The sequence below is a fragment of the Bufo gargarizans genome, chromosome 3, assembly GCF_014858855.1.
Source record: "Bufo gargarizans isolate SCDJY-AF-19 chromosome 3, ASM1485885v1, whole genome shotgun sequence".
Taxonomy (NCBI): Eukaryota; Metazoa; Chordata; class Amphibia; order Anura; family Bufonidae; genus Bufo; species Bufo gargarizans.
In genome coordinates, this window is record NC_058082.1 from 50040641 (window position 1) to 50067047 (window position 26407).

Consider the following 26407-nt stretch of genomic DNA (forward strand, 5'->3'; position numbering starts at 1 on the left):
TGGCCCGGACTCCTGTCAGTATGTATAGACCCTGAAGGTGGGAAAATACATACTCCAGAACCTAGACCCTAGGAGCCCTTAAATTCCCTAGGTAGTGGCAGGGAATGAGACTACTGGTTCCTTCTGAGGTGAACGAACCGGCGTCTCCCTGAGGCCTAGTAACAACAATCACAGGGGAACAACCAAATACAAAGAGCAATACAACTTAACTTATAGAAATGGATGAGCAGGAACACAGGTAAGGTCCACACACCAACTCTTCCAAATCCAAAGAGAGAATATCAACCGCATGGTATGAAGTGAGACCAAACTAAGTAGGAAATGCAGTAATGACCATGGGCTGCACTTGAAAAGAGGTGTGGTCATTATCAAACCACAACACTGAGAATCAAGAGACTGTCAGTTAACCACACGTGCAGTCAGCCTCTCCGATCTTCTAACCTCTGTCACAGAAGGTACCGTGACATGGGGTGAGGTTGAGAATTTGGCATGAAGGGCACTGTTTCAAAGGCTAAGGGCTGACAGGCTAAGTGCACCCCTGCATACAGTCTCAGGAGACTTCAGCATGTCATCCAGGACTTTTCAAGGCAATTGGTATACTTTCAATTCATTTTGAATTTATACGGACCCAAATCGCCTGACCGACTGAATCAAATTTTAATAAAAAATCACTCATCAAGTGTCTCTTAATTGTATTGCATCTAATGACAGCAGGTAATAGATTAGTTTTTTTATTTTATTTTTTATTATGTCTTAAAAAGTTCCTGCAGCATGGCCCCTTAAACATAAGATACATAACAACCTCCTCTATGCCACTCCAGTCCTCTGCACTGCCTCCCCTCTCTTCATCTCCCGATCCCAGCACTGTTTACATCCACTTGGCTATGAGCACGGTCACATTCATGACATGCTGCTTGTGGCCGCTGAAGTCAGTCATTGTCTGGATCGATGCATGTGACCATGCCCACAGTCAGCTGGATGTAAACAGTTGCGCAACTGGAATATGGAGACAATGGAAGTAGCGTGGACCACTGGAGCAGCATGGAGCAGGTAAGTATGAATCTTCTGTTTCATGCTGAGGGAACTTTTAAAAATCATTTTTAAAATGTGTGCAATACAATGGTCTTAATACTTGCCCCTGTAAATGCTCTATTTAAGTACTGACATCACCGCTGAAGTCAGTAATTGTCTGGATCAGTGCATGTGACCATGCCCACAGCCAGCCGGTTGTAAACAGTGCCACGACCAGAATATGGAGACAGTGGAGGCAGCATGTACCACTAGACAGGTGTAGAGCAGGGGACATGCTGCAGGAACTTTTCAAAAATTCTTTTTTTTACTGGAAAACCTTTTAAAACCCATTAAGGGTTTTCCAGTAAAAATACATTTTTGTAAAGTTCCCCTGTAAGTGCTCTGATTAATTACTTTGGAAATAAATGGCTGGCATTACTATTTTCTCTATTAAACATAATTTACTTTTGTCAGTAATGTGGACAGCAATTTTGTATTGCATCTAATTGTATTGCACCTAATGTCAGCAGGTACTTTTGTCAGTAATGTGGACAGCAATTTTGCAAAATGATTTAAAATACAGATTTTCGGAAAATTCATAGTGAATCCACATTTGGAAAATTGCCTTTGTACAAACTAAAAGTCTGTGAATAACGGCATTAATCAAATAATTTTGAATTAGCTCAATGTGGCTTCTAGGCAAACTTGTTTTCAATGGAAACCTCAGGTAGAAGGTATTCGATATGAATGGTAAGCCTTCAAAATTGGAGTTGTTAGCTGTAAAAAGTAACAGTTAATACAGAAGTAATTTGTGGTTCTTAGCCTTGTAACCAATGGGTGATTCTAGGAATAGCGGGGACAGCATTTAACCACACAGTCTAGTTAGAAAGTAAATAAGTGCATCTGGAAGGATCTACCATACTTGTTATCCATTACCACCTAAGCTAGACAAAAGAAGCAAACAGGCCATGGGGTATGGCAATGTATGTACCAGTGCTAAACAAATAAACCATTTTACTCACCAAAACCAGTGATTGGCCGAGTGGCATTCCCAGTCATTTCCTGCCACCCAGAGACAGGAACAGGAAGTGGAGCACAGTGAGGACCACAGTGCGGACTACAGTATTGTTCAAGTGGCAGAGGGGGGTATGAGTTTGTATTTTTATAACCATTTTTTGGTCTGGAATAACCATTAAAAACGAGCGACTCTCAGGTGATGTCTGATTTTCGTGGTTTGCATTTCCTGTTTCATTAACATCTGGGCCAGGCTACCATGAAGAATTTTGTCAGCCAAGACTGTCTTGCATGCAAAGTCCTCCTCCTGTTCAATGACCCACAATACAGTAATATTACCCCTCTTTGTGCCAACTACAAATAAATTATTCCCCCTTTATGTCCCAAAGCAATTGTACCCCCACACAATGGCAACTTTCCATTTTGTACCACTCAATTGTGTTCCCCACCCAGAATGCCCACCTTTGTGCATTTAAAAAAAAATAGTACCACTGTGGTTTTTTTTTTTGTGGGTGAGGAGTGGGGCTAAAAAGAAATCCTGGGCAGCCACTTTAAAGGGGTAATTCACTTTGGACAACCTCACAGAGGAAATAGCAATTAGGGTGGTTTGAAACAGTTTATTTTGATGTTTTAAACAGTGTTTTTTTTTACAGTGTTGAACTGTGTTCTTTAGTGTTTTTTCATGCAGATATAAGTTACTTTAAAGTTTACAGGGCAGTGTGAAATGCACTACAGACAAAGTGTTATTTCCTACACTTTTTGTGTTGTGTTTGAGTGTTTCTGGCAGTTTTTTTTCCAAAATGCTCTAGGTATGGCCTTTTTGCATGCCTTTTTTCCTATAGCCTTCTCTTTAGAAGTTGAAAATCACTAGACAAAAATGCATGTTTAATCTGTTACGATATAAAAAAGCCATTAAAAACACTAAAAAAGCACATGCCAGTTTTACGATCAAAAAAAGAAAAAAAGGTGTGAAGGAAGCATTAAGGTCCCTATACACATTAGTTCAAATTCGGCCAAACCTGCCATGAATGGCAAATAAGATAATGGGCTGCATCAAGAGGGATATATTTACTGTCCACTAAAATTCCTAAGTCCTTTTCCATGTCAGGGTTACCCAGTGTTACCATTTAGTATGTACGTGTGACTTATATTATTCCTTCCCATGTGCATAACCTTACATTTGTCAGTGTTAAACCTCATCTGCCACTTTTCTACCCAAGCCTCCAGTCTATCCAGATGCATCTATAGCAGTATACTGTCCTTTTCCATGTTACTTTACACAGTTTAGTGTCATCTGCAAAAATTATTAATAAATATATTGAAGAGAATAGGGCCCAGTACTGACCCCTGAGGTACCCCACTAGTGACAGTGACCCAATGTGAGTGTGTACCGTTAATAACCACCCTCTGTTTTATATCACTGAGCCAGTTACTTACCAACATACAGACATAGAAACGTATTAAATTAGTTTGACATGACTGATCCCTCATGAAGCCATGCTGATATGGCGTTATTCACTTATTTTCATTGAGCCAAGCATCTCTTAGAAAACCTTCCAACAGTTTACCCAAGACAGATGTTAAACTTACCGGTCTATAGTTTCCAGGCTCAGTTTTTGACCCCTTTTTGAATATTGTCAGTTTGTCACCACATTTGCAATGCGTCAATCCTGTGGAATGCTCCCTGTCAGTATAGAGTCCTTAAATATCCGAAACAGGGGGCTGCCTATGACATTATGGTATTTTTCACTTTATAAGACACACCTGATAACACGCATTCAGGTTTTTGAAGAGGAAATTACAAAGAAATATATTTTGAACCAAAAGGTGTGCTTTTGGTGGTTTTTGAACTAATGGTGGTCTGTGGATGACACTATTATGGGGGATCTGTGGATGACACTATTATGGGGGATCTGTGGATGACACTGTTATGGGGGATGTGTGGATCGCACATTGATATTGAGGGATCTGTGGATGACACTGTTATGGGTGATCTGTGGATGAAACACTTATGGGGGATCTGTGGATAACACTAATATGGGGATCTGTGGATGACACTGTCATGGGGAGATGTGTGGATCGCACATTGATATTGAGGGATCTGTGGATGACACTGTTATAGGTGATCTGTGGATGACACACTTATGGGGGATCTGTGGATGACACTGTTATGGAGGATCTGTGGATGACACACTTATGGGGGATCTGTGGATGACACTATTATGGGGATCTGTGGATGACATTGTCATGGGGAATCTATGGATGACACAATGTTATGAGGTATCTGTGGATGACACTTATGTGATTATAACCCCCATGATCCTAAAGAATACACTGATGTACTGTAGGTACTGTACATTGGGGTATTTTCAAGGATGAGGGGAGTTAAAGTCAGATTAAATGTAAACACTATCTAGGGACTGTTCTGTAATTGACATGTGTTTATATTAAATATGACTATAACCACCCCCATCCATAGGAATCCACTCATATACTGTAGTACATAGGTGGATTCCTATGGATAAGGGGGGGGGGGGGGTTATAGTAATATTTAATATAAACACATGCCAATTACAAAACAGTCCCTGGAATGTGTTTATATTAAATATGACTATAACCCCCCTCATCCATAGGAATCCATATCCACCTCATCCACCTAATCCATAGGAACCCACCGTCTTCAGACCCTTGAACCGAAGGGTTTGATTTGGGAATATGCGCTTAACAGTTTTCTGTAATTGCACTTATTAGCTTTATTTTCTAATGTTTATGTTTTTATTTATGTATTCTTATATGATATTTCTACAGCGCAATTGAACGTGAGATGATTCATTTATCTTCCGGAACTTACCAATGCAGTGGACTGCTGATCTTCATTCTACGCACACCTTCAGCTGTGATTTAATTGTTTATTTAGTTACCCTGACAACATGATGTCATGGCTTTAGGATTTTGGCGGGGTTTAAAATTGTGTTTGCTATAGTGGTGTTTCACTGTCTGACAAAGGCACTGCTGGTGCTGAAACGTGTCACAGAGTGACAATAAAAGAAAAACTCACAGCAATTTTGGAGTGCCGGACCTGCTTTATTATTATTGATATTGGGGATACCAAACCTACGACAGTGCACCCACTAGCCAACACACAGTGCCGACTGATCTACGTGATATAACCCATAGGAATCCATAGTGATAATTTTTTACAGTGCAGTAACAATACTAGAGTGGGAGCAGGGTGTCTAGCAGGGCAGTATACAGAGCAGTGACACTCCAGCAGTGCCTGCCTGCATCCATGTGTATATGTATGAGCAGAGAGCAACAGGGCTGGCAGGCACAATGACAGAGGAGCTGGAGCGCACACTGGGACAGGCATCCAGCATATGGACTAGAAGTGCACACAGGACCCTGGAGCTCAAGTCAATTCTGGGGTGCCTGGGAGTCCCCCAGCAGCAGCTGGAGGAGAGGATAGGGGGAGAAGTTGTCACTTACTGGAGCTGCGGGCTCTGGTCCCGGGTGCGCACCGGATGTGCGGGCTGGTGGCAGCAGAGCACAATAAGTGAAGCCGCCAGCCCGCCCATCACTGGTACAGTCTTGTTAAGGAAGCATGGCTGGAGGCAGAAGCATTCACTGTTAGTGAGAGCTCCTGAGCCACCTAATTTGTGTTGCATTCGTTTTATAAGACGCAGTGACTTTTCCCCTCCACTTTGGAGGGAAAAAAGTGTGTCTTATAAAACAAAAAATGCGGTGGGCATATGCCATCTGGTTCTGGCAATTTGTCCATTTTTATCTTTTTAAGAAGTTGCTACACTTCTTCCTGGGTCAGACAGGCCACTTTTAATGGGAAACATATTTTTCCTTTCTGCATTTTATCTGACAGTTTATTTTCCTCAAAAATACAGTGGAGAAAAAAAATATTTAATAGCTTTTCTTTCTCCTTATCGCTCTCTGCAACTCCCATGCAACCCATGGAACTTGATGAGTTTTTAAATGAGTATGAGTATCAAATATAACATCTATTTGTTAAGGTTTTATAGTTACAACCTTTAAATAATTTACAGTATGTGTCCTCCAATGACCTTAAATATATAAAATAATGAAAGAATGCAGCACTTTATCCCCCTGCCATTTCCATCACTGCAGCTCCTGCCTTTGCCTATGGTTTTACCTTTGCAGCGACAATATAGCCGTATAAGACATGATACCTTTTATGCCAGAGATTGGCTGCAACGGTCAACGTGTCATATACATTTGTCACCACTTCAGCCTGTAAACAGAAAACAAAGGAGAAGAGCGAAGCAACAGTGGCAGTGTCAGGATGAAGTTGATCGGTGCCATTGGCGGTATGGAAAAAGTGCGCCCCCACTGAATCAATTTAAAGTCAAATTACCTCCTAAGGCCTCATGCACACGACAGTTTTTTTTCACGGTCCGCAAAACCGGGGTCCGTGGGTCCGTGATCCGTGACCGTTTTTTCGTCCGTGGGTCTTCCTTGATTTTTGGAGGATCCACGGACATGAAAAAAAAGTCGTTTTGGTGTCCGCCTGGCCGTGCGGAGCCAAACGGATCCGTCCTGAATTACAATGCAAGTCAATGGGGACGGATCCGTTTGATGTTGACACAATATGGTGCCATTTCAAACGGATCCGTCCCCATTGACTTTCAATGTAAAGTCTGGAGTTCTTTTATACCATCGGATTGGAGTTTTCTCCAATCCGATGGTATATTTTAACTTGAAGCGTCCCCATCACCATGGGAACGCCTCTATGTTAGAATATACTGTCGGATATGAGCTACTTCGTGAACCTCAGATCCGACAGTATATTCTAACACAGAGGCGTTCCCATGGTGATGGGGACGCTTCAGGTTAGAATACACTACAAACTTTGTACAAGACTGCCCCCTGCTGCCTGGCAGCACCCGATCTCTTACTGGGGGATATGATAGCACAATTAACCCCTTTAGGTGCGGCACCTAAAGGGGTTAATTGTACTATCATATTCCCCTGTAAGAGATCAGGGCTGCCAGGCAGCAGGGGGCAGCCCCCCCCCTCCCCAGTTTGAATATCGTTGGTGGCACAGTGTGCCCCCACCATCGCCCCCCCCCCTCCCTCCCTCTATTGTATTAAATCGTTGGTGGCGCAGTGTGCCAACCACCATCGGCCCCCCTCCCTCCCTCTATTGTATTAAATCGTTGGTGGCACAGTGTGCCAACCACCATCGGCCCCCCTCCCTCCCTCTATTGTATTAAATCGTTGGTGGCACAGTGTGCCAACCACCATCGGCCCCCCTCCCTCCCTCTATTGTATTAAATCGTTGGTGGCACAGTGTGCCAACCACCATCGCCCCCCCCCCCTCCCTCTATAGCAGTAACATTGGTGGCAGTGTGCGGTCTCAACAGTAGAAGATTCATACTTACCTGTTTGCTGCTGCGATGTCTGTGTCCGGCCGGGAGCTCCTCCTACTGGTAAGTGAAAGGTCTGTGCGGCGCATTGCTAAAGAACTGTCACTTACCAGTAGGAGGAGCTCCCGGCCGTTCACAGACATCGCAGCAGCAAGCAGGTAAGTATGAATCTTCTACTGTTGAGACCGCACACTGCCACCAATGTTACTGCTATAGAGGGAGGGGGGGCGATGGTGGTTGGCACACTGTGCCACCAACGATTTAATACAATAGAGGGAGGGAGGGGGGCCGATGGTGGTTGGCACACTGTGCCACCAACGATTTAATACAATAGAGGGAGGGAGGGGGGCCGATGGTGGTTGGCACACTGTGCCACCAACGATTTAATACAATAGAGGGAGGGAGGGGGGGCGATGGTGGGGGCACACTGTGCCACCAACGATATTCAAACTGGGGAGGGGGGGGGGTCTGCCCCCTGCTGCCTGGCAGCCCTGATCTCTTACAGGGGAATATGATAGTACAATTAACCCCTTTAGGTGCCGCACCTGAAGGGGTTAATTGTGCTATCATATCCCCCTGTAAGAGATCGGGTGCTGCCAGGCAGCAGGGGGCAGTCTTGTACAAAGTTTGCAGTGTATTCTAACTAGAAGCGTCCCCATCACCATGGGAACGCTTCTGTGTTAGAATATACTGTCGGAAATGAGTTTTCACGAAGTGAAAACTTAGATCAGAAAAAGCTTTTATGCAGACGGATCTTCGGATCCGTCTGTATGAAAGCAACCTACGGCCACGGATCACGGACACGGATGCCAATCTTGTGTGCATCCGTGTTCTTTCACGGACCCATTGACTTGAATGGGTCCGTGAACCGTTGTCCGTCAAAAAAATAGGACAGGTCCTATTTTTTTGACGGACAGGATACACGGATCACGGCCTCGGCTGCAAAACGGTGCATTTTCCGATTTTTCCACGGACCCATTGAAAGTCAATGGGTCCGCGAAAAAAAACGGAAAACGGCACAACGGCCACGGATGCACACAACGGTCGTGTGCATGAGGCCTAATAAAGAGATTAAAACTAGAGATAAACGAATCGAAGTTGACAAAGTGGAATTCAATCAGAATTTCAGGAAAAATTTGATTTGCACCGAATCCAAATTTCCTCACGCTTCGTGGTAACGAATCACATTTTCTCCTAAAATGGCTGCTGCACGTGTAAAGGCATGGAGCAAGGAACTCTGGGAAGGTAGGATCACCCATAATGTCATGCATGCAGCCAATCAGCAGCCAGCCAGCCCTGTGATGTCACAGCCCTATAAATAGCCCCGGCCATCTTGGATTCTGCCATTTTCCAGTGTACTTAATGCAGGTAGAAATGTCAGCAGGTGCTAGGGACAGTGCTAGAAAAAACCTAATTGTGCTAAAAAAACGATTTACAAGTTCAGGAAAAGATTATTTAAGGTGTAGGGAAAGGATAGGGAGGAATCATTCCACAGCATTTATGTTGAACATGGTTCAGTAAGGGAGGTTACAGCCTGGATAATAGGAAGAATCCTATTACACCTTGCTGCACTGACTGGGGACCCAAATTGCCATTATAACGCTCTGTAATTCCAGCAAACTGTTCTTGTTATTGGAGTGCAAGTCCTGTTTGATACAGGCATTAACAGGGTTTATTACAAGGAAATATTTCTACTTCTTATTTGCCCTTGTGCGGTGCAGTTAAATGTTCTAAAGCATTTTTTTGCTTGTATTAGTGGGAAAAAAGGGCTTATTAGCCATTGTGTGGTGAAGTGTGAAAATGACAACCCTTTTTGTTGTGTAATAGTGGCAAAATAAAAATATATTTGCCGTTCAGCGGTGCAGTTATATGTTCTTAAGCCCTTTTTTGTGTGTATTAGTGGGGGGGGGGGGGGGATTGACGTTGTGTGGTGAAGTGGGAAAATTATAGACTTTTTTGGGGTGTTTTAATTTCCTTTTTATTTATTTATTTATTTGATCTAACAGTGTGTCAGACAGAGAAGTGCCAGCCCCTTCACAGGGGAGTGGCTGAGGCCTAAATGTTTCTGGTGCAGGCACAGGTCGCAGCAGAGTAAGGGGCCGTGGCAACAGGGGTCACTTTGAGAGGCCTGAGCTCCCAGTGTCAGCTAGAAGTCGTGTCTTGACCAGCAACCCAGCGGTTCTTGAATGGTTAACTTGATCTTAGACTTGGTCGCAAGTGACATCAGACACCCCCAGCAAAGAGTCGGTGGGTTCATCAGACACAAGCCTTAGTTGGCATGGCCCGGGAGTAGGCCCTGTGACCTCACCTGTCCTCAACCTGCCTCTGTCCTTTTCTTTTCCCTCAGATAGAGAAGTAGTATATGCTGTGGGCTCAGCTCCACTATACAGTGAGGACGAGCTACTAGAAGACAGTCAGCAGCTACTGGCAAGCCAAGATGTGAAGAAGACATCCGCCGCTTCCTCCACTAGGCAGGCAAGTAGTGATGAGGAGAGTGGCATGGGAGCTGGTTTTGTAAGCGGTCAGGCTCCTGACCCAGAGACAGTTGAGGAGGACATCAGTGACGTGGAGACAGTACTCGATGATGATGAAGTAGCTGATAACACTTGGGAGCTGAGTGACGAAGGGGCTTCATCATCATTGGGAGAAGAGGGTGGCAGCTTGCTCGTGAGCCAGCGGCAAAATCAGCAAGTTGCTAGCATGTGCGTAGTGTTAGGGGTAAAGTCACTTCCGGAGCAGGTGAAAATGTCCATATGTAGAATCTGTGGGCAGAAGATGAAGCGCGGCCAGCGTGCCAATGTTAACACCCCGACACTACGTCAACATATGCAGCATCACCATACAGTGGCCTGGGAGAAACGTGGCACAGATGTGGTTGTCCAGCCTGCGACCGCTGCACACATTTCACGATTTCAGGCAGTCAAAGCTACACCACCTCAGCTGAGGGAAGCTGTTTGTCCTTTGCATCATCTGCTGGTCCTGATTCTCCTGCTACTTCTCATCAGTCATTCCGTCAGCACTCGATCACCGAAGCGATTGCCAAAAGACAAAAGAATGCGTACACTCATCCAACAGCGCTGAAGCTGAACGTGCTCCTGGTAAAAGGAACTGATGGCTTTTGCCTACCGAGGTGGAGAGCTCCAAGCCATCAATTATTTGTCAAAAAGGCAGTACCAGCCCTGCACACACATGTAGAACAGAAGTTGGACGAATCCATGAGCCTGTCGGTGTCTGCCAAAGTGCACGGCAGTGCAGACGTGTGGATCTGTAACTATGGTCAGGGACAATACATGTTCTTTATGGTTCCTGCACATCCACAGCAGCAACTTGGCCAGGTGACGCCGCTTCCACCTCCACATTCTCACTTTGTTGGTCCTGCGACAATGTCCACCTCTGCCTCCTCATCCTCCACCGTCTCCTCAGTTTCCACTGCAGGGACAATTCACAGTGCCCCTCCAGCATACCACATGTGCAGGGCATGGCAGTGTCACGCTGTTCTGCACCTTGTTTGCCTGGGCGAACGAGGTTACACAGGGGAGGAACTGCTCTGTGTCCTTCATCAAGAAATCAAATCCTGGCTTTCTCCGCGACAAATGAAAAGCGGAACCATGGTGACCGACAATAGGAAGAACATGGCGTCGGCTCTGCGTCAAAGAGGGCTGAGCCATGCTCCCTGCATGGCACACGTGTTCAATCTGGTTGTCATCCATCTGCAAGTCATCCCAAAAATGGCCAGGAAACTTTGCATGCACTTCAACCACTCGTAAATCGCAAATCACATCCTCCTTGAGCTGCAACGGCAGATTCGCATCCCCCAACATAGGCTGATATGCAACGTTTCCACCCATTGGAATTCCACCCTACATATGTTGGAACGACTATACGAACAGATAAAGGCCATAAACGATTTCTTGATGATCCAAACAGACAGGAGTACTCCCCTGTGTAACTTCGATGTCAGCCAGTGGCAGCTCATGCATGACACCTGCCGTTTGCTCAGGCCCTTTGAGAAGGCCACGTTATTTGTCAGTTACCAGGACTACGGGATGAACAATGTAATTCCACAGTTTTATGTCCTGGAATAGATGATGGTAAATCTTCTGGCCAGGGGACTGAAGACGTGCCGCCTACATCTCACGGCCACATGAGCCCTGTGGGGGCTGAACTGGAGGAGGAGTAGGACATTGGATCACAAGTAATGTGTAGCGAAATGGGTGGTTTTTCTACACAGGTGACAGGGAGAGGAGGAGCAGGAGAAGCCAGAGGAGCTACAGGGCGATGAGCAAGACGGGGCAGGACCCAGACATACCATGGCAGTATGCAGTAGAGATGGAGGCAGGGAGTCCCTCCGAGTCACTTGCACAAATGGCTCGATGCATGCTCACTTGCTTACGTAGTGACAGCCGAATTGTCACCATTCGGCAGAGTGATGGCTTCTGGCTCTCCACCTTGTTGGACCCCCGCTCTCAGTCCAAAGTGGGGGCCATTTTTACACACGCTAAGAGGGAGGACAAACTGAACTACTATAGAGACATACTATGTAGTCAGTTGGCCGCTGCCTATCTGCGCCATCGTCCATCCTCTTCCAGGTTTGACCGGGGTTGCCCTCTGTGCTCACGTTCCACTGGCATGGCTTCTGGGGAGGGGTAGGGTGGCAGGAGCAGTACCAGCTCCATCAGCAGCAGCCTGAGTCTACAGTCGCTGATGAGCAGCTTTCTTCACCGGCATAGTGAAGAAACTACTCACCAGCAACTAGAAGTAGAACCAGAACCTGAACCAGCAAGTGGTGGCATACTTGGAATGCACCCTGCCAGCTGACCTTGAAGATCCACTGGACAGCTAAACTGGATTTGTGGCCGCAATTGGCCGAGTTTGCCCTGAAAAAGCTGTCCTGCCCGGCCAGTAGTGTGGCATCAGAGCAGGTGTTTAGTGCGGCGGGGGCCATAGTTACCCCGGCCGCCTGTGGACCCCCCTGGCCCCTGCAGTCAGTGTTCCCTCTAAGCTGCGTGGCCTTGCAGCAATTATTGTGGCGCTGACATCCTCCTCGTAATCTTGTGCTGGGCGCCGCCTACCAAATATTGCCACACTACTGCTGCCTCCTCCTTCTTTTAGCCGGAAGAGGAGAAGGAGAGACCAAGCAGCAGGGCGCGGTCGTGGCGTTATGGTGGCACCTACTTACGGTGTCCTAGTGTGCAAAACTTTTTTATTCTGCACTTTGGGGCACTGTTGCCGGGTGAAGGGTATTATTTCCCTGTTTTTATATGTAGTTGTAGGTGTGAGGCGATGTGAGCTGCCACGTGACAGATATCACTTTTATTATGGTGTGCACGTCTGTCAGCGCCATCTTGTCTTACGTCATCGCCGTTTGGAGGAAAAAAGATTATACGTTTTAGGGTATGTCCACCTGTGGCAGTCTTTGGATCTTTTTGGAAACAATATTGCATGTGGACAGTCTGCAGCGTATACAGGAGAATCTCATCCAGGGGCGGTGGAAAATTTGCGCAATGGAATCAGCACATAGCTAGAGATGTGCTTTGGATTTTAAAGGGGTATTCCGGTTGTTAGAAGTTATAGTATATTATTAGTATATGGGACCCCTGTTCTTGTGATCAGCGGGGGTCCCAGTGGTAGGACCCCCACCAATCTTATAGTTATCCCCTATCCTGTTAAACTGTTGTTAAATCTGCAGCACATTACGTTATTCCATGGTTGTTCCATGTAGGAACACCTTTAACTAAGCATTGCCCATTTATAAGCCGACCCCGCTCAGCAGCTGCCAAGGCTTAGAGGGAACACCGCCTGCAGTAGTGGTATACCTTATTCATGTAACGCTTAATCTTTTTAAAAGTAGCTCAAACCCTGATGTAGTTACTAACTAGGGTGGCATGCAGACTCGTCGCCGTGCTGGCAGCTTAAACTTAACATCTCTTCCTCCGTCTTACGCCTCCTGCCCCCTCTGCCTGCTCCTTCCACTTTATGAATGAAGCAGGCAGGCGGGGCCGGAGGCGCATGATGGAGGGAGATATTATAAGCGCAAGCTGGTGAGTCTGCATGCCACCCTAGTTAGTAAGTACAGCAGGGTTTGGGTTACTTTTACAAAGATTAAGCTTTACATGAATATACTTTACAGCTGTGTGCGGGGCCGGTGTATTAGAGTAGAGTCACTGCACCGGCCCTGCCGCCAGTTTCCCCGCCTCCTCCCTCCCCACTGATACATTACAAGAAGGCACTTATGGGGGATCTGTGGATTGAACTGTTATGGGATATCTGTGGATGACACTTATGGGGATATCTGTGGATGACACTTATGGGGATATCTGTGGATGACACTGGTATGGGGATATCTGTGGATGACACTGTTATGGGGGGATCTGTGAATGACATGTCATCCACAGATATCCCGATGAGTGTCATCCACAGATATCCCCATAAGTGTCCTCCACAGATGGCAGTACAGCAGGATTGCCATCCAAAATCGGCCTGTCCCGCACAAAGCGGTACTGTTGGGAGGCATGTTGATGAATGGTAGGGGTGGTAGTGGGGGGGTGGAGGCAGGTTGGGGTGGCGGCGGTTGGGGGGGAGGCAGCAACGGGGAGGGGGCCCCATGGATCAGTTTTGCACTGGGGCCCCATGGATTGTGTGTACGCCACTACGCCTGATGCCACACATCTGATGCCAAGTGCTCTTTCTTTCACCCACCATCTTCAGCTGGTACTAGTGTTGCCACCCACCTCCCCACTCTGTCACCGGGTCACTCTGTGGTCTCATGATGCTGCTGCCATCTCCACACTATGTCACCTTGCCACTCTGTGGTCTCCTCATGCTGCTGCCACTTCCACACTATGTCACTTTGCCACTCTGTGGTCTCCTGATGCTGCTGCCACCTCCACACTGTGTCACCTTGCCACTCTGTGGTCTCCTCATGCTGCTGCCACCTCTACACTATGTCACCTTGCCACTCTGTGGCCTCCTGATGCTTTTGCCACCTCCACACTGTCAATGTGCCACTCTGTGGCCTCCTGATGCTGCCCCCTCCACACTATCATTGTGCCACTCTGTGGCCTCCTCATGCTGCTTCTACCTCACCACTGTGTCATAGGGCCATTCTATGGACTTCTCATGCTGTTCCCACCCTCCCCACTTCATGACTGGGCCATGATTTTGCCTTTTGGCCTGGCTGACATAATCATTTATTTCAACCTTCTTCTGATCTGTCAGAAGGAAGGAAAAATGAAACGCACAACAGATTATGTCTGTGTAGCATCTGTAAGGCCTGTATGGTCCCATCAGAATTGGCTTATGATTTGGTAGCCAAAAGTAGGAGTGGGTACAAAACACAGAAGACATGCAAATATTCCATTCATCTCTGTTTTAGATCCACTCTTTTTTTTGGCATTAGCAATACTGATGGATTACTGACCAAATGCTGACTGAGTGAAGCCAGATGCTCCACAGACCGGATCTGTTTTTTGGGGGTTATTGTTCTGACGGATCAGAGGAAGGGCAAAATAATCAGTGACGTCAACACAAACTTACTGCTGACACCCTCTCCACTCTGTCAGGGAGGGGGCTCTACTTGTATGCGCGTTTAATAGAACAGGTTCTGTAGAAATCTATGTGGAATCAGCTGACGACGGTGTAAAAGGAGTGCGCTTCTTTTTGGCGCTAACATCGACCTGTAAGGCTGAGTTCATAGTAGAGTTATTTGGTCAGTTTTGGCCCAGTGGCTGCCCAAATAAGGGAAGTGTGCAGTGATTCTAAGAGTGAGGCCTGTCATCTGCATGTCATACTGACTCACAGTATTATTTCACTACCACAGCAGACTCCCTATGCGTGTTACTGCAAGGCACAGTGTTCTACACCACTATAATGCAGCCAGGAAATAGCCATTTTTTAACGCGATTCGCCGCAGTTAAATTCAGATCGAACCAAAGTTTTTCGAAAAAATTTGGCGAACCTGTCTAATCAAATTTTTTAAAAATCTGCTTATCTCTAATTAAAACACATTTAAAAGAAGCAATCTGGAGCAGATCCAGTGACTTACAGGTAACGTTTCCACAGATTTCAGTTCATTTTCCTTTTCTACTCCATTTGATCCAGAAATAGGCAGACTTAGTGCCTATATAATGCTACCCTCCCAAATGCTAGTATATAATGCTCCCCCCCAGTGGCAGTATATAATGCTCTCCCATCGTGCCAGTATGCAGTGCCCCCCCCCCTTAGTGCCAGTATACAATGCTAGCCCCAGTACCAGTATATAATGCTCCCCTCCCTTAGGGCCAGTATATAATGCTCCCCCACCCCAGTGCCACTATTTAATGCTTCCCCCTTAGGGCCAGTATATAATGTTCCCTCACCCTATTGCCAGTATTTATTGCTCCCCTTCTTAGTGCCAGTATATAATTCTCTCCCACCCCAGTGCCAGTATAAAACGCTCCCCCCTCCTTAGTGCTAGTATTTAATGCTTTCCCTCCCTTAGTGACAATATATAATGCTCCCCCATCCCAGAACTTAATGCTCCCCCTTAGTGCCAGTATACCAGTGCTTAGTTTAAAAAAAATTATAATTATTACCTCACTCCTGTTACCTGCCTCTCACTGTGCTGCAGGCCACAGACCTCTTCTGATCTGTGGCCTGTATTGCTACATCCCAATTACATAATCACAAAAGACCTGGCGCAGGAGGTCGCGGTGACGTCATCGCAACCTCTTGCGCCACTACACCGTAGCGGCCTGAAGCCAGTGAGATCTGACGCCAAATGCAGGCATGTTTGTATATCCCTTTTAAGGGTAGCGAGGTGGTGCCCTAGGCAGATGCCTACGCTTGTCTGCCCATGGTCCTGGCCCTGGACCGGGCACTGGAAATGGCAGAGACTAAACGAGGAGTATACGTATGTTCTTTTATTTTATCAAGGTGGACCACCCCTTTAAAGATTCCATTGGCCCTGGATTCTCCTACAGCATATAGAGATTTTATAAATACTATATAATAGCATAAACTAATATTAGACGGTATTATCATAGTATAACACAATGTAGCTGGATAGGACGTTAAAGCCAGAAGCTGAAGTTCAAGCAAAGGCTGTATCTATAGCAACCGATAGTAAGTATTTGAAAGCAACAAAGAGCAACCTGCACTGGGCTGAGGCTGTTTGCTATTTCCAATATTCTGTATTAACTTATAGCTAGAATGATAATTATGTGCTCAAATCAATTCAGCTTTGAAGGTTCAGAGGGTCGTCATTGTAGCTGAGCGTTGGTATTGAATGAAGTCTAATTCATTTGAAAGATTCCTGCGAATGGGGGAAACAGTTTAGTCTCCCACAACAGAATTTTGGACTTTGGTGCTGGGGATCAGTGTGAGTTTTGCTTATGAGTCTTAATTAACCCCTTCAGCCCCTGGCAAGTTTTTTTGTTTTGTTTTTTACTCCCGGAGCCATAACTTTTTTATTTTTACATTCTCATAGCTGTATTAGGGCTTTTTTTTTTTAAAGGACAAGTTGTACTTTTTAATGGCACCCTTTAATATTGCATACAGTGTAGTGGGAAACATTTTTTAAAAAGCATGGAATTGGAAAAAAAAAACTTAATTCCACCACAGTTTTATGGGTTTTGTTTTTATGATGTTCCCTATGTTCTGTTACCTTCATTATCCAGGTCAGTACGATTACGGCGATACCACATTTTTATAGTTTTTTTTTTGTGTTTGAACACCGAAATAATAATTTTTTTCTTTTCATCGCCATAATTTAACCTCCATAACTTTTTTTATAGTTATGGGGTGTGAGAGCTCATTTGTTACGGTTTATTGTTGGACTGTGTACGACTTTTTGATCACTTTGTACTTAGTTGTCTCTGGGAGATGAAGTGACAAAAAAATGGCAAATCAGCCATTTAGATTATTTTTCCGTTACGCCATTCGCCATATGGGATAAATATTTTTATATTTTAATAGTACAAGCGCTTTCGGACATGGCGGCTTTTATTGTTTATGTTTTTTTTTATTCTAGGGAAAGGGGAGTGATTTGAAATTTTAGATTTTTTTTAAAACTTTAGATTTTTTTTTACCTTTTTAAAATCACCCTAGGTGATTATGACATGCAATCTGTAATTCATATCTGTGTATTATAGAACACAGAACACTGAACTTAGTATATTCGAATGCAGTGCTGCCGTCTACAGGTCTGCATTGGAATATGCTAGTAATCAGCCTGTAAGCCTAGTACAGGCTTAGGCCTATTAATAGTACAGACAGCCTACCCGGAACTCTCTTGGACCAGGAAGCACATGGCTCCTGGTTTTAGCGCTGTTAGATGCTTTGGTCACATTTGATCACGGCATTTGAGGGGTTAAATTTCCGCAATCGGCGGTCAGTGTAAAATAGCAGAAACCCAGCAGTTATGGTGCTCGTGAGTGGGCTTCTACATTGGAGGCCTGGAAGTTGCTAAAACATTGTCTAAGGTCAATAAAAACTTGAGCAGTCCCTGTTAATGGCGTAAAGAACACATTCTCACCCCTTTTCCCCTCACTTGCTGCTTCCTGCGCTATGCTCCAGTCCTCCCCACCGCTGTTTGTTTTCCCAGCATGGGGGGAAAAGGGTATTTCTTCTTGTGTTATTTTACAGTAGCTGCCTGGACAACCTCTTTAACAAGGAACCTAAACTTTCATAAGATGCTGGATTATTAGACGGTTCCAAAACATAGAGCACCTGTCAGCAGGATCAACTCTTATAAGCCAGACATACTGCCTGGTTAGGTTGATCCAGTTTATTAGAATGATACTTGTGAAAATCGGCTGTGGTGTTTCCAAGAGAGAAGACATTTCAGTCTTTATGCAGATGAGGGTATCACTGTACCCAGGGGTGTGGCCTAGCCCTTCAGTGCACCTCACTTTTACAGTGCTGGCCATTGGTGCACTGAATCCCTGGTTTGCATAAAGAATGTAATTATTTTTTTCTAGGACACGCCACAACCAATTTTCACAAGACAAGTATCACTCGAAGTGGCAAAATCAAGGAACAGTTTGACAACTGGCTTCACAGCAATGTGTTGGACTCTGAAGCAGTCTCCATGTCATCCTGCTCCGATGGAGAGTGCCATCCAATATATAATCTCATCCTCCTTCTTCTCAACAATAATGTTGCGCCTTTCTGAAGCCAGCAGGGACAACTGTGGCCTACTACTACTACCACTAAAAAAGAGAAGAGCTTCCAAATAACGTGACAACCTTTATTACTAAGTGCAGATAAAATCCAGTTCAGACACAACATCTACGCGTTTCGGCTCTTACAATGGTGATTCTTACTCATGATATTTCTTCATTACTACTACCAACACTTCTAGCCGGAAACATGGTGCTGCTACTATTCTGACCCTGGGTCTTTTGTTTGGAACCCTTCCGCAGCCCGGACATTTTTGTGCCATTCAGATAATGTTGTGCACTACCCTGTGTCTTGGTGTACTAAAAACGTATATATGCTGCTAGCCCCCCCCAAAAAAAAAATATTAAAAAAATATTAAAAAAATATTAAAAACTTGTAAAATTGGGAAATTGAGTTGGGCCTAAATTTATTATCACTCCCAGATACTTTTGTGTGCTACCCTGTCTATTGATGCAGTAATCACATATACTTGCTGCTAATTTGAATATAATAATAAAAAAAAATAGAATAAATTGTTGGAAACGTGTTTGTAAACACAGCTATAGAGAGACTGTTTTAGGCCTAAATTTGTTATCCCTCACAAATACTTGTGTGTGTGCTGGCCTGTGTATAGGTTTTGATCACGTAAGTCCCAAAAAACATTTAAATGCCAACTGTGTGGAATTGGAATTCATAGAAACGGACAATTGTGACGCTCAATTTCTTGCTATTACTCACGGTTAGATTGTTGCCCTACCTTATGTCTTGTAATAATCAAATATACATGGTGGTTTAATTACATTTAACAATGCCCCCCCAAAAATATGTAAATTCCAACCATGTGGAAACTGAAAATATGTAAACGCATACAGATAGATTGCTGCCACACTGTTGGTATTGCTGCAGTAATCACATATATATACTGCTTAATTAAATTGAAAACACCAAAAAAAATATTTAAATTGCGACCGTGTGAAACTGAAAATACATAAACAGACAAATGAGGCTTGACACTCAATTTCTACTTAACACAAGGGTAAATTGCTTCCATACCATGGGTATTGCTGCAGTAATGACATATAGATGCTGGCTAATTAAATGGAACCCCCACAAAAAAAAGATATTGCGACCGTGTGGAAACTGAAAATACGTAAATGGACAACTGGTTTGACGCTTAATTTCAACTTAACGCACATAGGTAGATTGCTGCCACAACATGGGTGTTGCTGAAAATACGTAAAAAAAAAAAAAAAGAAGATTGAGTCTTGACGCTGAATTTCAACTTAGCACACACAGGTAGATTACTGCTATACCTTGTGCCTTGTAGTAATCACATATATATTCTGGTTTAATTACATTTAAAGGAAACCTGTCACCGGGATTTTGTGTATAGAGCTGAGGACATGGGTTGCTTGATGGCCGCTAGCACATCCGCAATACCCAGTCCCCATAGCTCTGTGTGCTTTTATTGTGTATAAAAACCGATTTGATGCATATGCAAATTAACCTGAGATGAGTCAGAGCTTGAAAATATGACTCTTCTCTGGTCACACAAGTAAGATATGACTCTTTTATGTTAATTTGCATATGTATCAAATTGTTTTTTTTCCACAATAAAAGCACACAGAGCTATGGGGACTGGGTATTGCGGATGTGCTAGCGGCCATCTAGCAACCCATGTCCTCAGCTCTATATACAAAATCCAGGTGACAGGTTCCCTTTAACAATCCAAAAAACAAAAAAAATGCTAACCTTGTGGAAACTGAAAATATGTAAACTGACAGCTAAGGCTTGAAGCCCAATTTCAACTTGGCACACACAGGTAGATTAAATAGTTACATAATTAATACGGTTGAAAAAAGACATCAAGTTCAATCAAGAGAGAGGCGGGGGTTGGAATCCCAGAAGGAAGGGATACTCAGATTTCTACACATTTTCATAAGCATTAATGTAATTTACTTTTAAGAATTAATCTAAACCCTTTTTAAAACTGTCCACTGTTCCTGCTGTGACCGTGTCCTGAGGAAGTCTATTCCACAGTTCTTAAAGTAAAGAAGCTTTGACGCTTCTGAAGACTGAATTTTTTCTTCTCCAGTCGGAGGCAGTGCCCTCTTGTCTTTTGAGGGCATTTTACATAGAACAGTTTTTCACCATATTTTTTGGTATGGCCCATTTATATATTTATATAGGTTGATCATGTACCCCCTTAGATGTCTCTTCTCAAGACTAAAAAAAATGTAATTATTTTAATATTTGTTTATAACTAAGACCCTCCATGCCCCTTATCAGTTCAGTTGCTCTCCTCTGTACTTTTTCCAGCTGCAGAGTGTTCTTTCTATGGACTGGTGCCAAGAACTGAACTGCATATTCCAGATTAGACCGCACCAACACTGCAAAGTAGTAATATTACATCCCTGCCCCGCGAGTCCATGCCTCGTTTAATGTATAGTAGTGATGAGCGATTGTAACTTAAGGCTACTTTCCTATTGGTTTGATATCTAGAATTAGCGAAGATGACGAATATGACGAATGTATTCGTCATATTCCTCAAAACGAAGAAAACAAAGTATTCTCCATCTTCGTTTTAGCTACCTATTTGTCAACTTCGCTAATTCGCGTGATTTTATTACTTTGCTTTTTTTTTATAAATAGAATAATTATAATAATTATCAAGTATTATAATTATTCTATTTATTTGAAAGAAACAGTAATATAATCGCGTAGCGAATTAAACTTAGCTGTCTCTATAGTCAACTTTCCTATTTGATTGCTAGAATTAGCGAAGTTGACGAATAGGTAGCTAAAACGAAGATGGAGAATACTTTGTTTTCTTCGTTTTGAGGAATATGACGTCATATTCACTAATTCTACCAAGCCAACCATAATAAACCAGGTCGAAGTTGAAATCGCAATTTGATTATTATAACTTTAATTAATCGAATAGCGATTTCAATGTAATTCTCAAATCCGACAGTAAATTCTAGTATGGAGACGTTCCCATGATGATGGGGATGCTCCATGAGCACGGAAGTCGGCAGAAGCAACGGGCACTGACTGGAGCAGCCAGGAAGCCAGGAATCCTAAAAAAAAAAATTACGCAATATGAATGTGGCCTCTGAGGGGTACAATTTTTTTTTTGTTAAATTCGGGAAAACTGCTGAATCAAACTTTTAAGAAATTTGCGCATCTCTATTGTTCACGTTTACCTTATTTAACTTAGATTAGACCATATCTACAGTTAGCCAATTGAGTATATTACTGGATGTTCTAACAGGCCAGGCACCATAGATATCAGCTCCTTCTTCTTCTTTTGTATACACAGACCTAAAAAAAACATTTAGTAACTCTGCCTTTACCTTATCTTTAGGGACTATCCCCATTACTATTATTTAGGAAATCTACCTGCTCAGACATTGGTTTTTTAGCATTTATATATTTAAAGACTTCTTTGGGATTTGTTTTGCTCTCTTTTGCTACAGATTTACAGATTTTATTAAGCCCTTTGTAAACTTCAAAAGCTACAACTGACCCCTCAGATTTGTATTTTCTAAATTTTTTGTCATTTATTGCCATTTTTCCAGTAGCTGTAAGTCCTGTGTGGGAGGAGGGGGGGGGGGGGGGGGGGTTAATTTTAGCCGTTTATACTCGTTACCTAAAGGAATACAATTTTTAGTGCAATTACTCAATGTGGATTTAAAGCTCTCCCATTTATCCTCAGAATTTTTATGTGACAGTAGCTGCTCCCTGTCTATGCCCTGAAATGCTGCCCTCAACCCATGGAAATTAGCCTTTTTAAAAATCTGTGATTTTGCTCTGCCTGACAGAATTTGCTTCTTATAGTTTAGGGGGAATATACTATTGGTATTGCTGCAGTAATCATATATAAGCTACTTAATTAAATTGAAAGAACTCCCCTCCCCCCAAAAAAATGAAATTGTGACTGTATGGAAACTGAAAATAGGTAAATGGACGATTGAGGCTTGATGCCCAATTTCAACTTAACACACACAGGTACACACATACCTTATGTCACCCATATAAGCTGATTTAATTAAATTTAACAATCCCCGCCCAAAAAATTCCAACCGTTTGGAAACTGAAAATACGTAAACGTGTGATTGAGTCTTAATGCTCAATTTCAATTTAAAGGGGTTCACCGGGCAAAACCTAAATATTGCCGCGTCATTCTAACCTGTAGAGGGAAGAATGTTAGTCTTACCTTTCACAGCACAGTCCAAGATCCGCCTCCTGATCACGTGATCGATAGGTTAAATTCTGTCTTCTTCACTTCCTGTCCTCTTTTCCTTTCTTGAGCAGGGGACGGTGTGTCACGAATCATGCAGTATACAGGATTCTATGTGAATCTTGTACTGACTCGTGATGTAAGCGATGTAAGCGTTGTGTATGAGTGACAGCATAGTGATCAGCCACAGAGGCTGATCGCTATACTGTGGATCTTAGGGCGGGTTCACATCAGCGTTATGGATTCCGTTTTTGTTTTCCATTATAACATAGTTATAAAGGAAAATAACGGAATCTATAAGACAGAAGTCAAAACGGAAGAGGCATTCCATTTTGATCCTTCATAATACAAGTCTATGGGCAGCATAACAGATCCATCCTGGTTTCCATTATGGAGTCCATTCCCATAGACTTGTATTATGATGGCATGTAAAACAGAAGCCTTCCATTTTGCTTTCCGTCATAATAGAAGTCTATGGGAATCATAACGGATCCGTCTGGTTTCCGTTATGCAGAATGGAAAAAAAATTCTGTTGACAGGACTATGTTTTCCGTCTTAACGGAAAACAGACGGATGCGTTATGATTCCCATAGACTTCTATTATGATGGATCAAAACGAAATGCCTCTTAAAGGCTTCTGTTTTGACTTCCGTCTTATGGATTCCGTTATTTTCCGTTATAACCATGTTATAACGGAAAACAAAAACGGAATTCATAACGCTGTGAACCCACCCTTACTGGGATCACTGTGGAAGGCACACGGGGGGCACTGACTGGCACACGGGGGGCACTGGGAGCACTGTGGATGGCACATGGGGCACTATTGATGTCACTCTTATGGGGGGCACTGTGGTTGTCACTATTATGGGGGCTCAGGATGAGTTATGGGGCTCATGCAAATGACTATGGTTGGCCCAGGAATGCATGTCACGGTCGGTGTGTTGGCCACATTTTACAGGACGACTGTGGCTACCCTGACCTGCACTGACTGTGTGATAGTAATGTATGATACAACCAGTCTTTATGTGACCGCAGGGCGATTGTCGTGTACTCACCTCATCACGTGTACATACCACCTGATCAGATAGAGACTGGCTGTATCGTACATTACTGTCATACAGTCAGTTCGGGACAGGAGAGTGGGGTCAGTCTGGGAGATGTGGCCCGTTTACGGAACATGTTCCCCAGGCTGATCATGGTCGTATCACACATGTATCACACATGATAGGCCAAGATAAACAATGCAGCACTCAGGACCGAAAAAGATAGGATTAGGCCTCAGCACACCACTGTATCAGTTTTGCGGTTTGCAAGTCATGGATCCGCTAAATAAAGATACAGGGCCAGATTTATCATTACACTTACATCTTACTCCACTTTTACATATGTCCAAAGTCACTTTTGGCTAAGTCAGATTTATTAATGGTCCTTTAATACTGTGATAAATGTGGTTTGATGGTAGCAGTTTATCCTTCAGTAAGCGGTTTTACAAAAGTCGCACGTCTTTACGAAAAAGTCGCATGTTCTATCAAAAAGTCGCATAAGATAAGCATGATCCTCACTGGAGTGAAATTGCTCAATTTTTAGCGACTTTCTAAATTGTCGCAATAGTAAATCTGTCTAGAGATTAATTTACATAAGTAAACACGCCCACTTTCAGAAAACTGGCGAGCAGAGCGCAGAGTGAAAAAAGCAAAAAAATGTGTGACTTTTTCACTCCATTATTTTGACTTGAGCTAATCATAAATCTGGCCCACAGTCTGTCTGTGATCCACATTTTTTGCAGTCCCATTGACTTCAATAGGTTCGAGGTCTGTATTTTGAGGACCAGAATAGAACATGTTCTGTCTTTTGCACATTGATAACGTCCATGTGTTTTCAATATCCATATGTCAGTTTCACAAAAGATAGAAAATGTCTTATTCTGGTCCTTAAAATGCAGACCTCGAACCAATAGAACTCAATGGGACTGCAAAAACATGTGGTTTGCACATGGACAGTATACTTATTTTGCGGATCCGAAACTTGCAGACCGCAAAACGGATATAGTCGTGTGTATAAGGGTTTAAATACACAGCTCAGCAGGCAGTATCATACAAGATGGGATTAGATATATATCTCAGCAGGCAGTATCATACAAGATGGAATTAGATACACAGATCAGCAGGCAGTACCGCACACAACATGCTGTGTATCATGCACACACACATGATAGGATAAGGTACAGATGTCCTTAGATGTGCTTGCTGATTCAAGCTGTTTATTACACTCTGGAGATGGTTAGGAAGAGCCTGTGGACTGTCAGTGATGGGATTTAGGATTTAGAAATGAGTGAGAAATAGACTAGCAGGATGCATTATGGCAGTAGTAAGATGGCCACAGAAATTATAGTGGGTGTAGCTCCTTCAGGCTGATCAGTGGGGGAGAGTGTCCAGCCTGTGACTCATCACTGTGCAGTGCAGCCAGGCTTTTTTTTATCAATCAAGTTATGTAGTCAACAAAACAGGAAGAGGAGAAAGTAAACAGATCTGCCTGGATAGTCTGATGCCCAAACAGGCAGAAAGAAAGCTCAGGCATGAAAAACAAGTATTGGGGGCATATATATGCATGGTCAGGGGTGATAGGAGCACATAAAAAGAATTTAAATTTTCGGACTAGACAACCTTTTTAACACATACAGGTAGATTCCTGCAGTCCGTGTATATGTAGCAAGGCCGAGTTATTGGCCTGCATTTGTGGGGGGGGGGGGGGGGCCTTGCCTATATCAGCTGCTCACCTCTATCGTGGGGGTACGGACGGCAGCAGCATTCAGCGCTTTCAGCGCTCCAGGTTCCAGCCGGCAGGTCGACGTCAGTGGAAGTTCTCCTTCGGCCTTCCAGTCAGCTGATTCCTCCGTCACAGCAGCAGCGGGCGGCCATGCAGCTCGGGTGCCAGGTAAGGGTAAGCTGCCTCGTCGCAGCAATGCATCTCCAGTCTGGTCGGTGGGGTCGGTCCCTTCAAGGTATGGAAGGGACATCCCCACACCGGAGCGGCAGTCCGGCAGCACGCCCCGCTCCCACGTGACTTGCACGCAGGTAGCAGGAGTCAGCAGGACTCCGTTCGAATATATATCCTTGGCAACACGCAGAATTTCTCTTTAGCTGTTGGGGAGGTTTAGGGGTGATACGGGGGGGGGGGGGGAGCGGAGGGGAGGGTTTTCAGTAGATTCATATGGTGAGCTGTCCTATATTGTGGTGTCTACACTTAAAGCATGACCCACATGGATGAACAGAGTTGTTGTTATGGGGGGGGGGGGGGTCTAGCACGGGCCGCCGTGCTGTTAGTTAGGTAGGGGGATGATGCCTCATAGTAGTCTTGCTGCAGGATTTAAAGGATAGCACTCAGTACCATGCACCATGTTTGGCATTTTGCACATTCCAGATGTCATTGGGGATAGCTTTGTCCTTTTCATGATTTGGGGGGGGGGGGGGGATGTTCTCATTGGTATAGCATTACACTTTCATTGCATGTTGGCAGAGTTGGAGCATTCAAGTACCCGCCGTTTGTCATGGACCTCTTTGCCATTCAGCCAACATCAGTTGCACCGCCGTTTGATGCTCAGCAT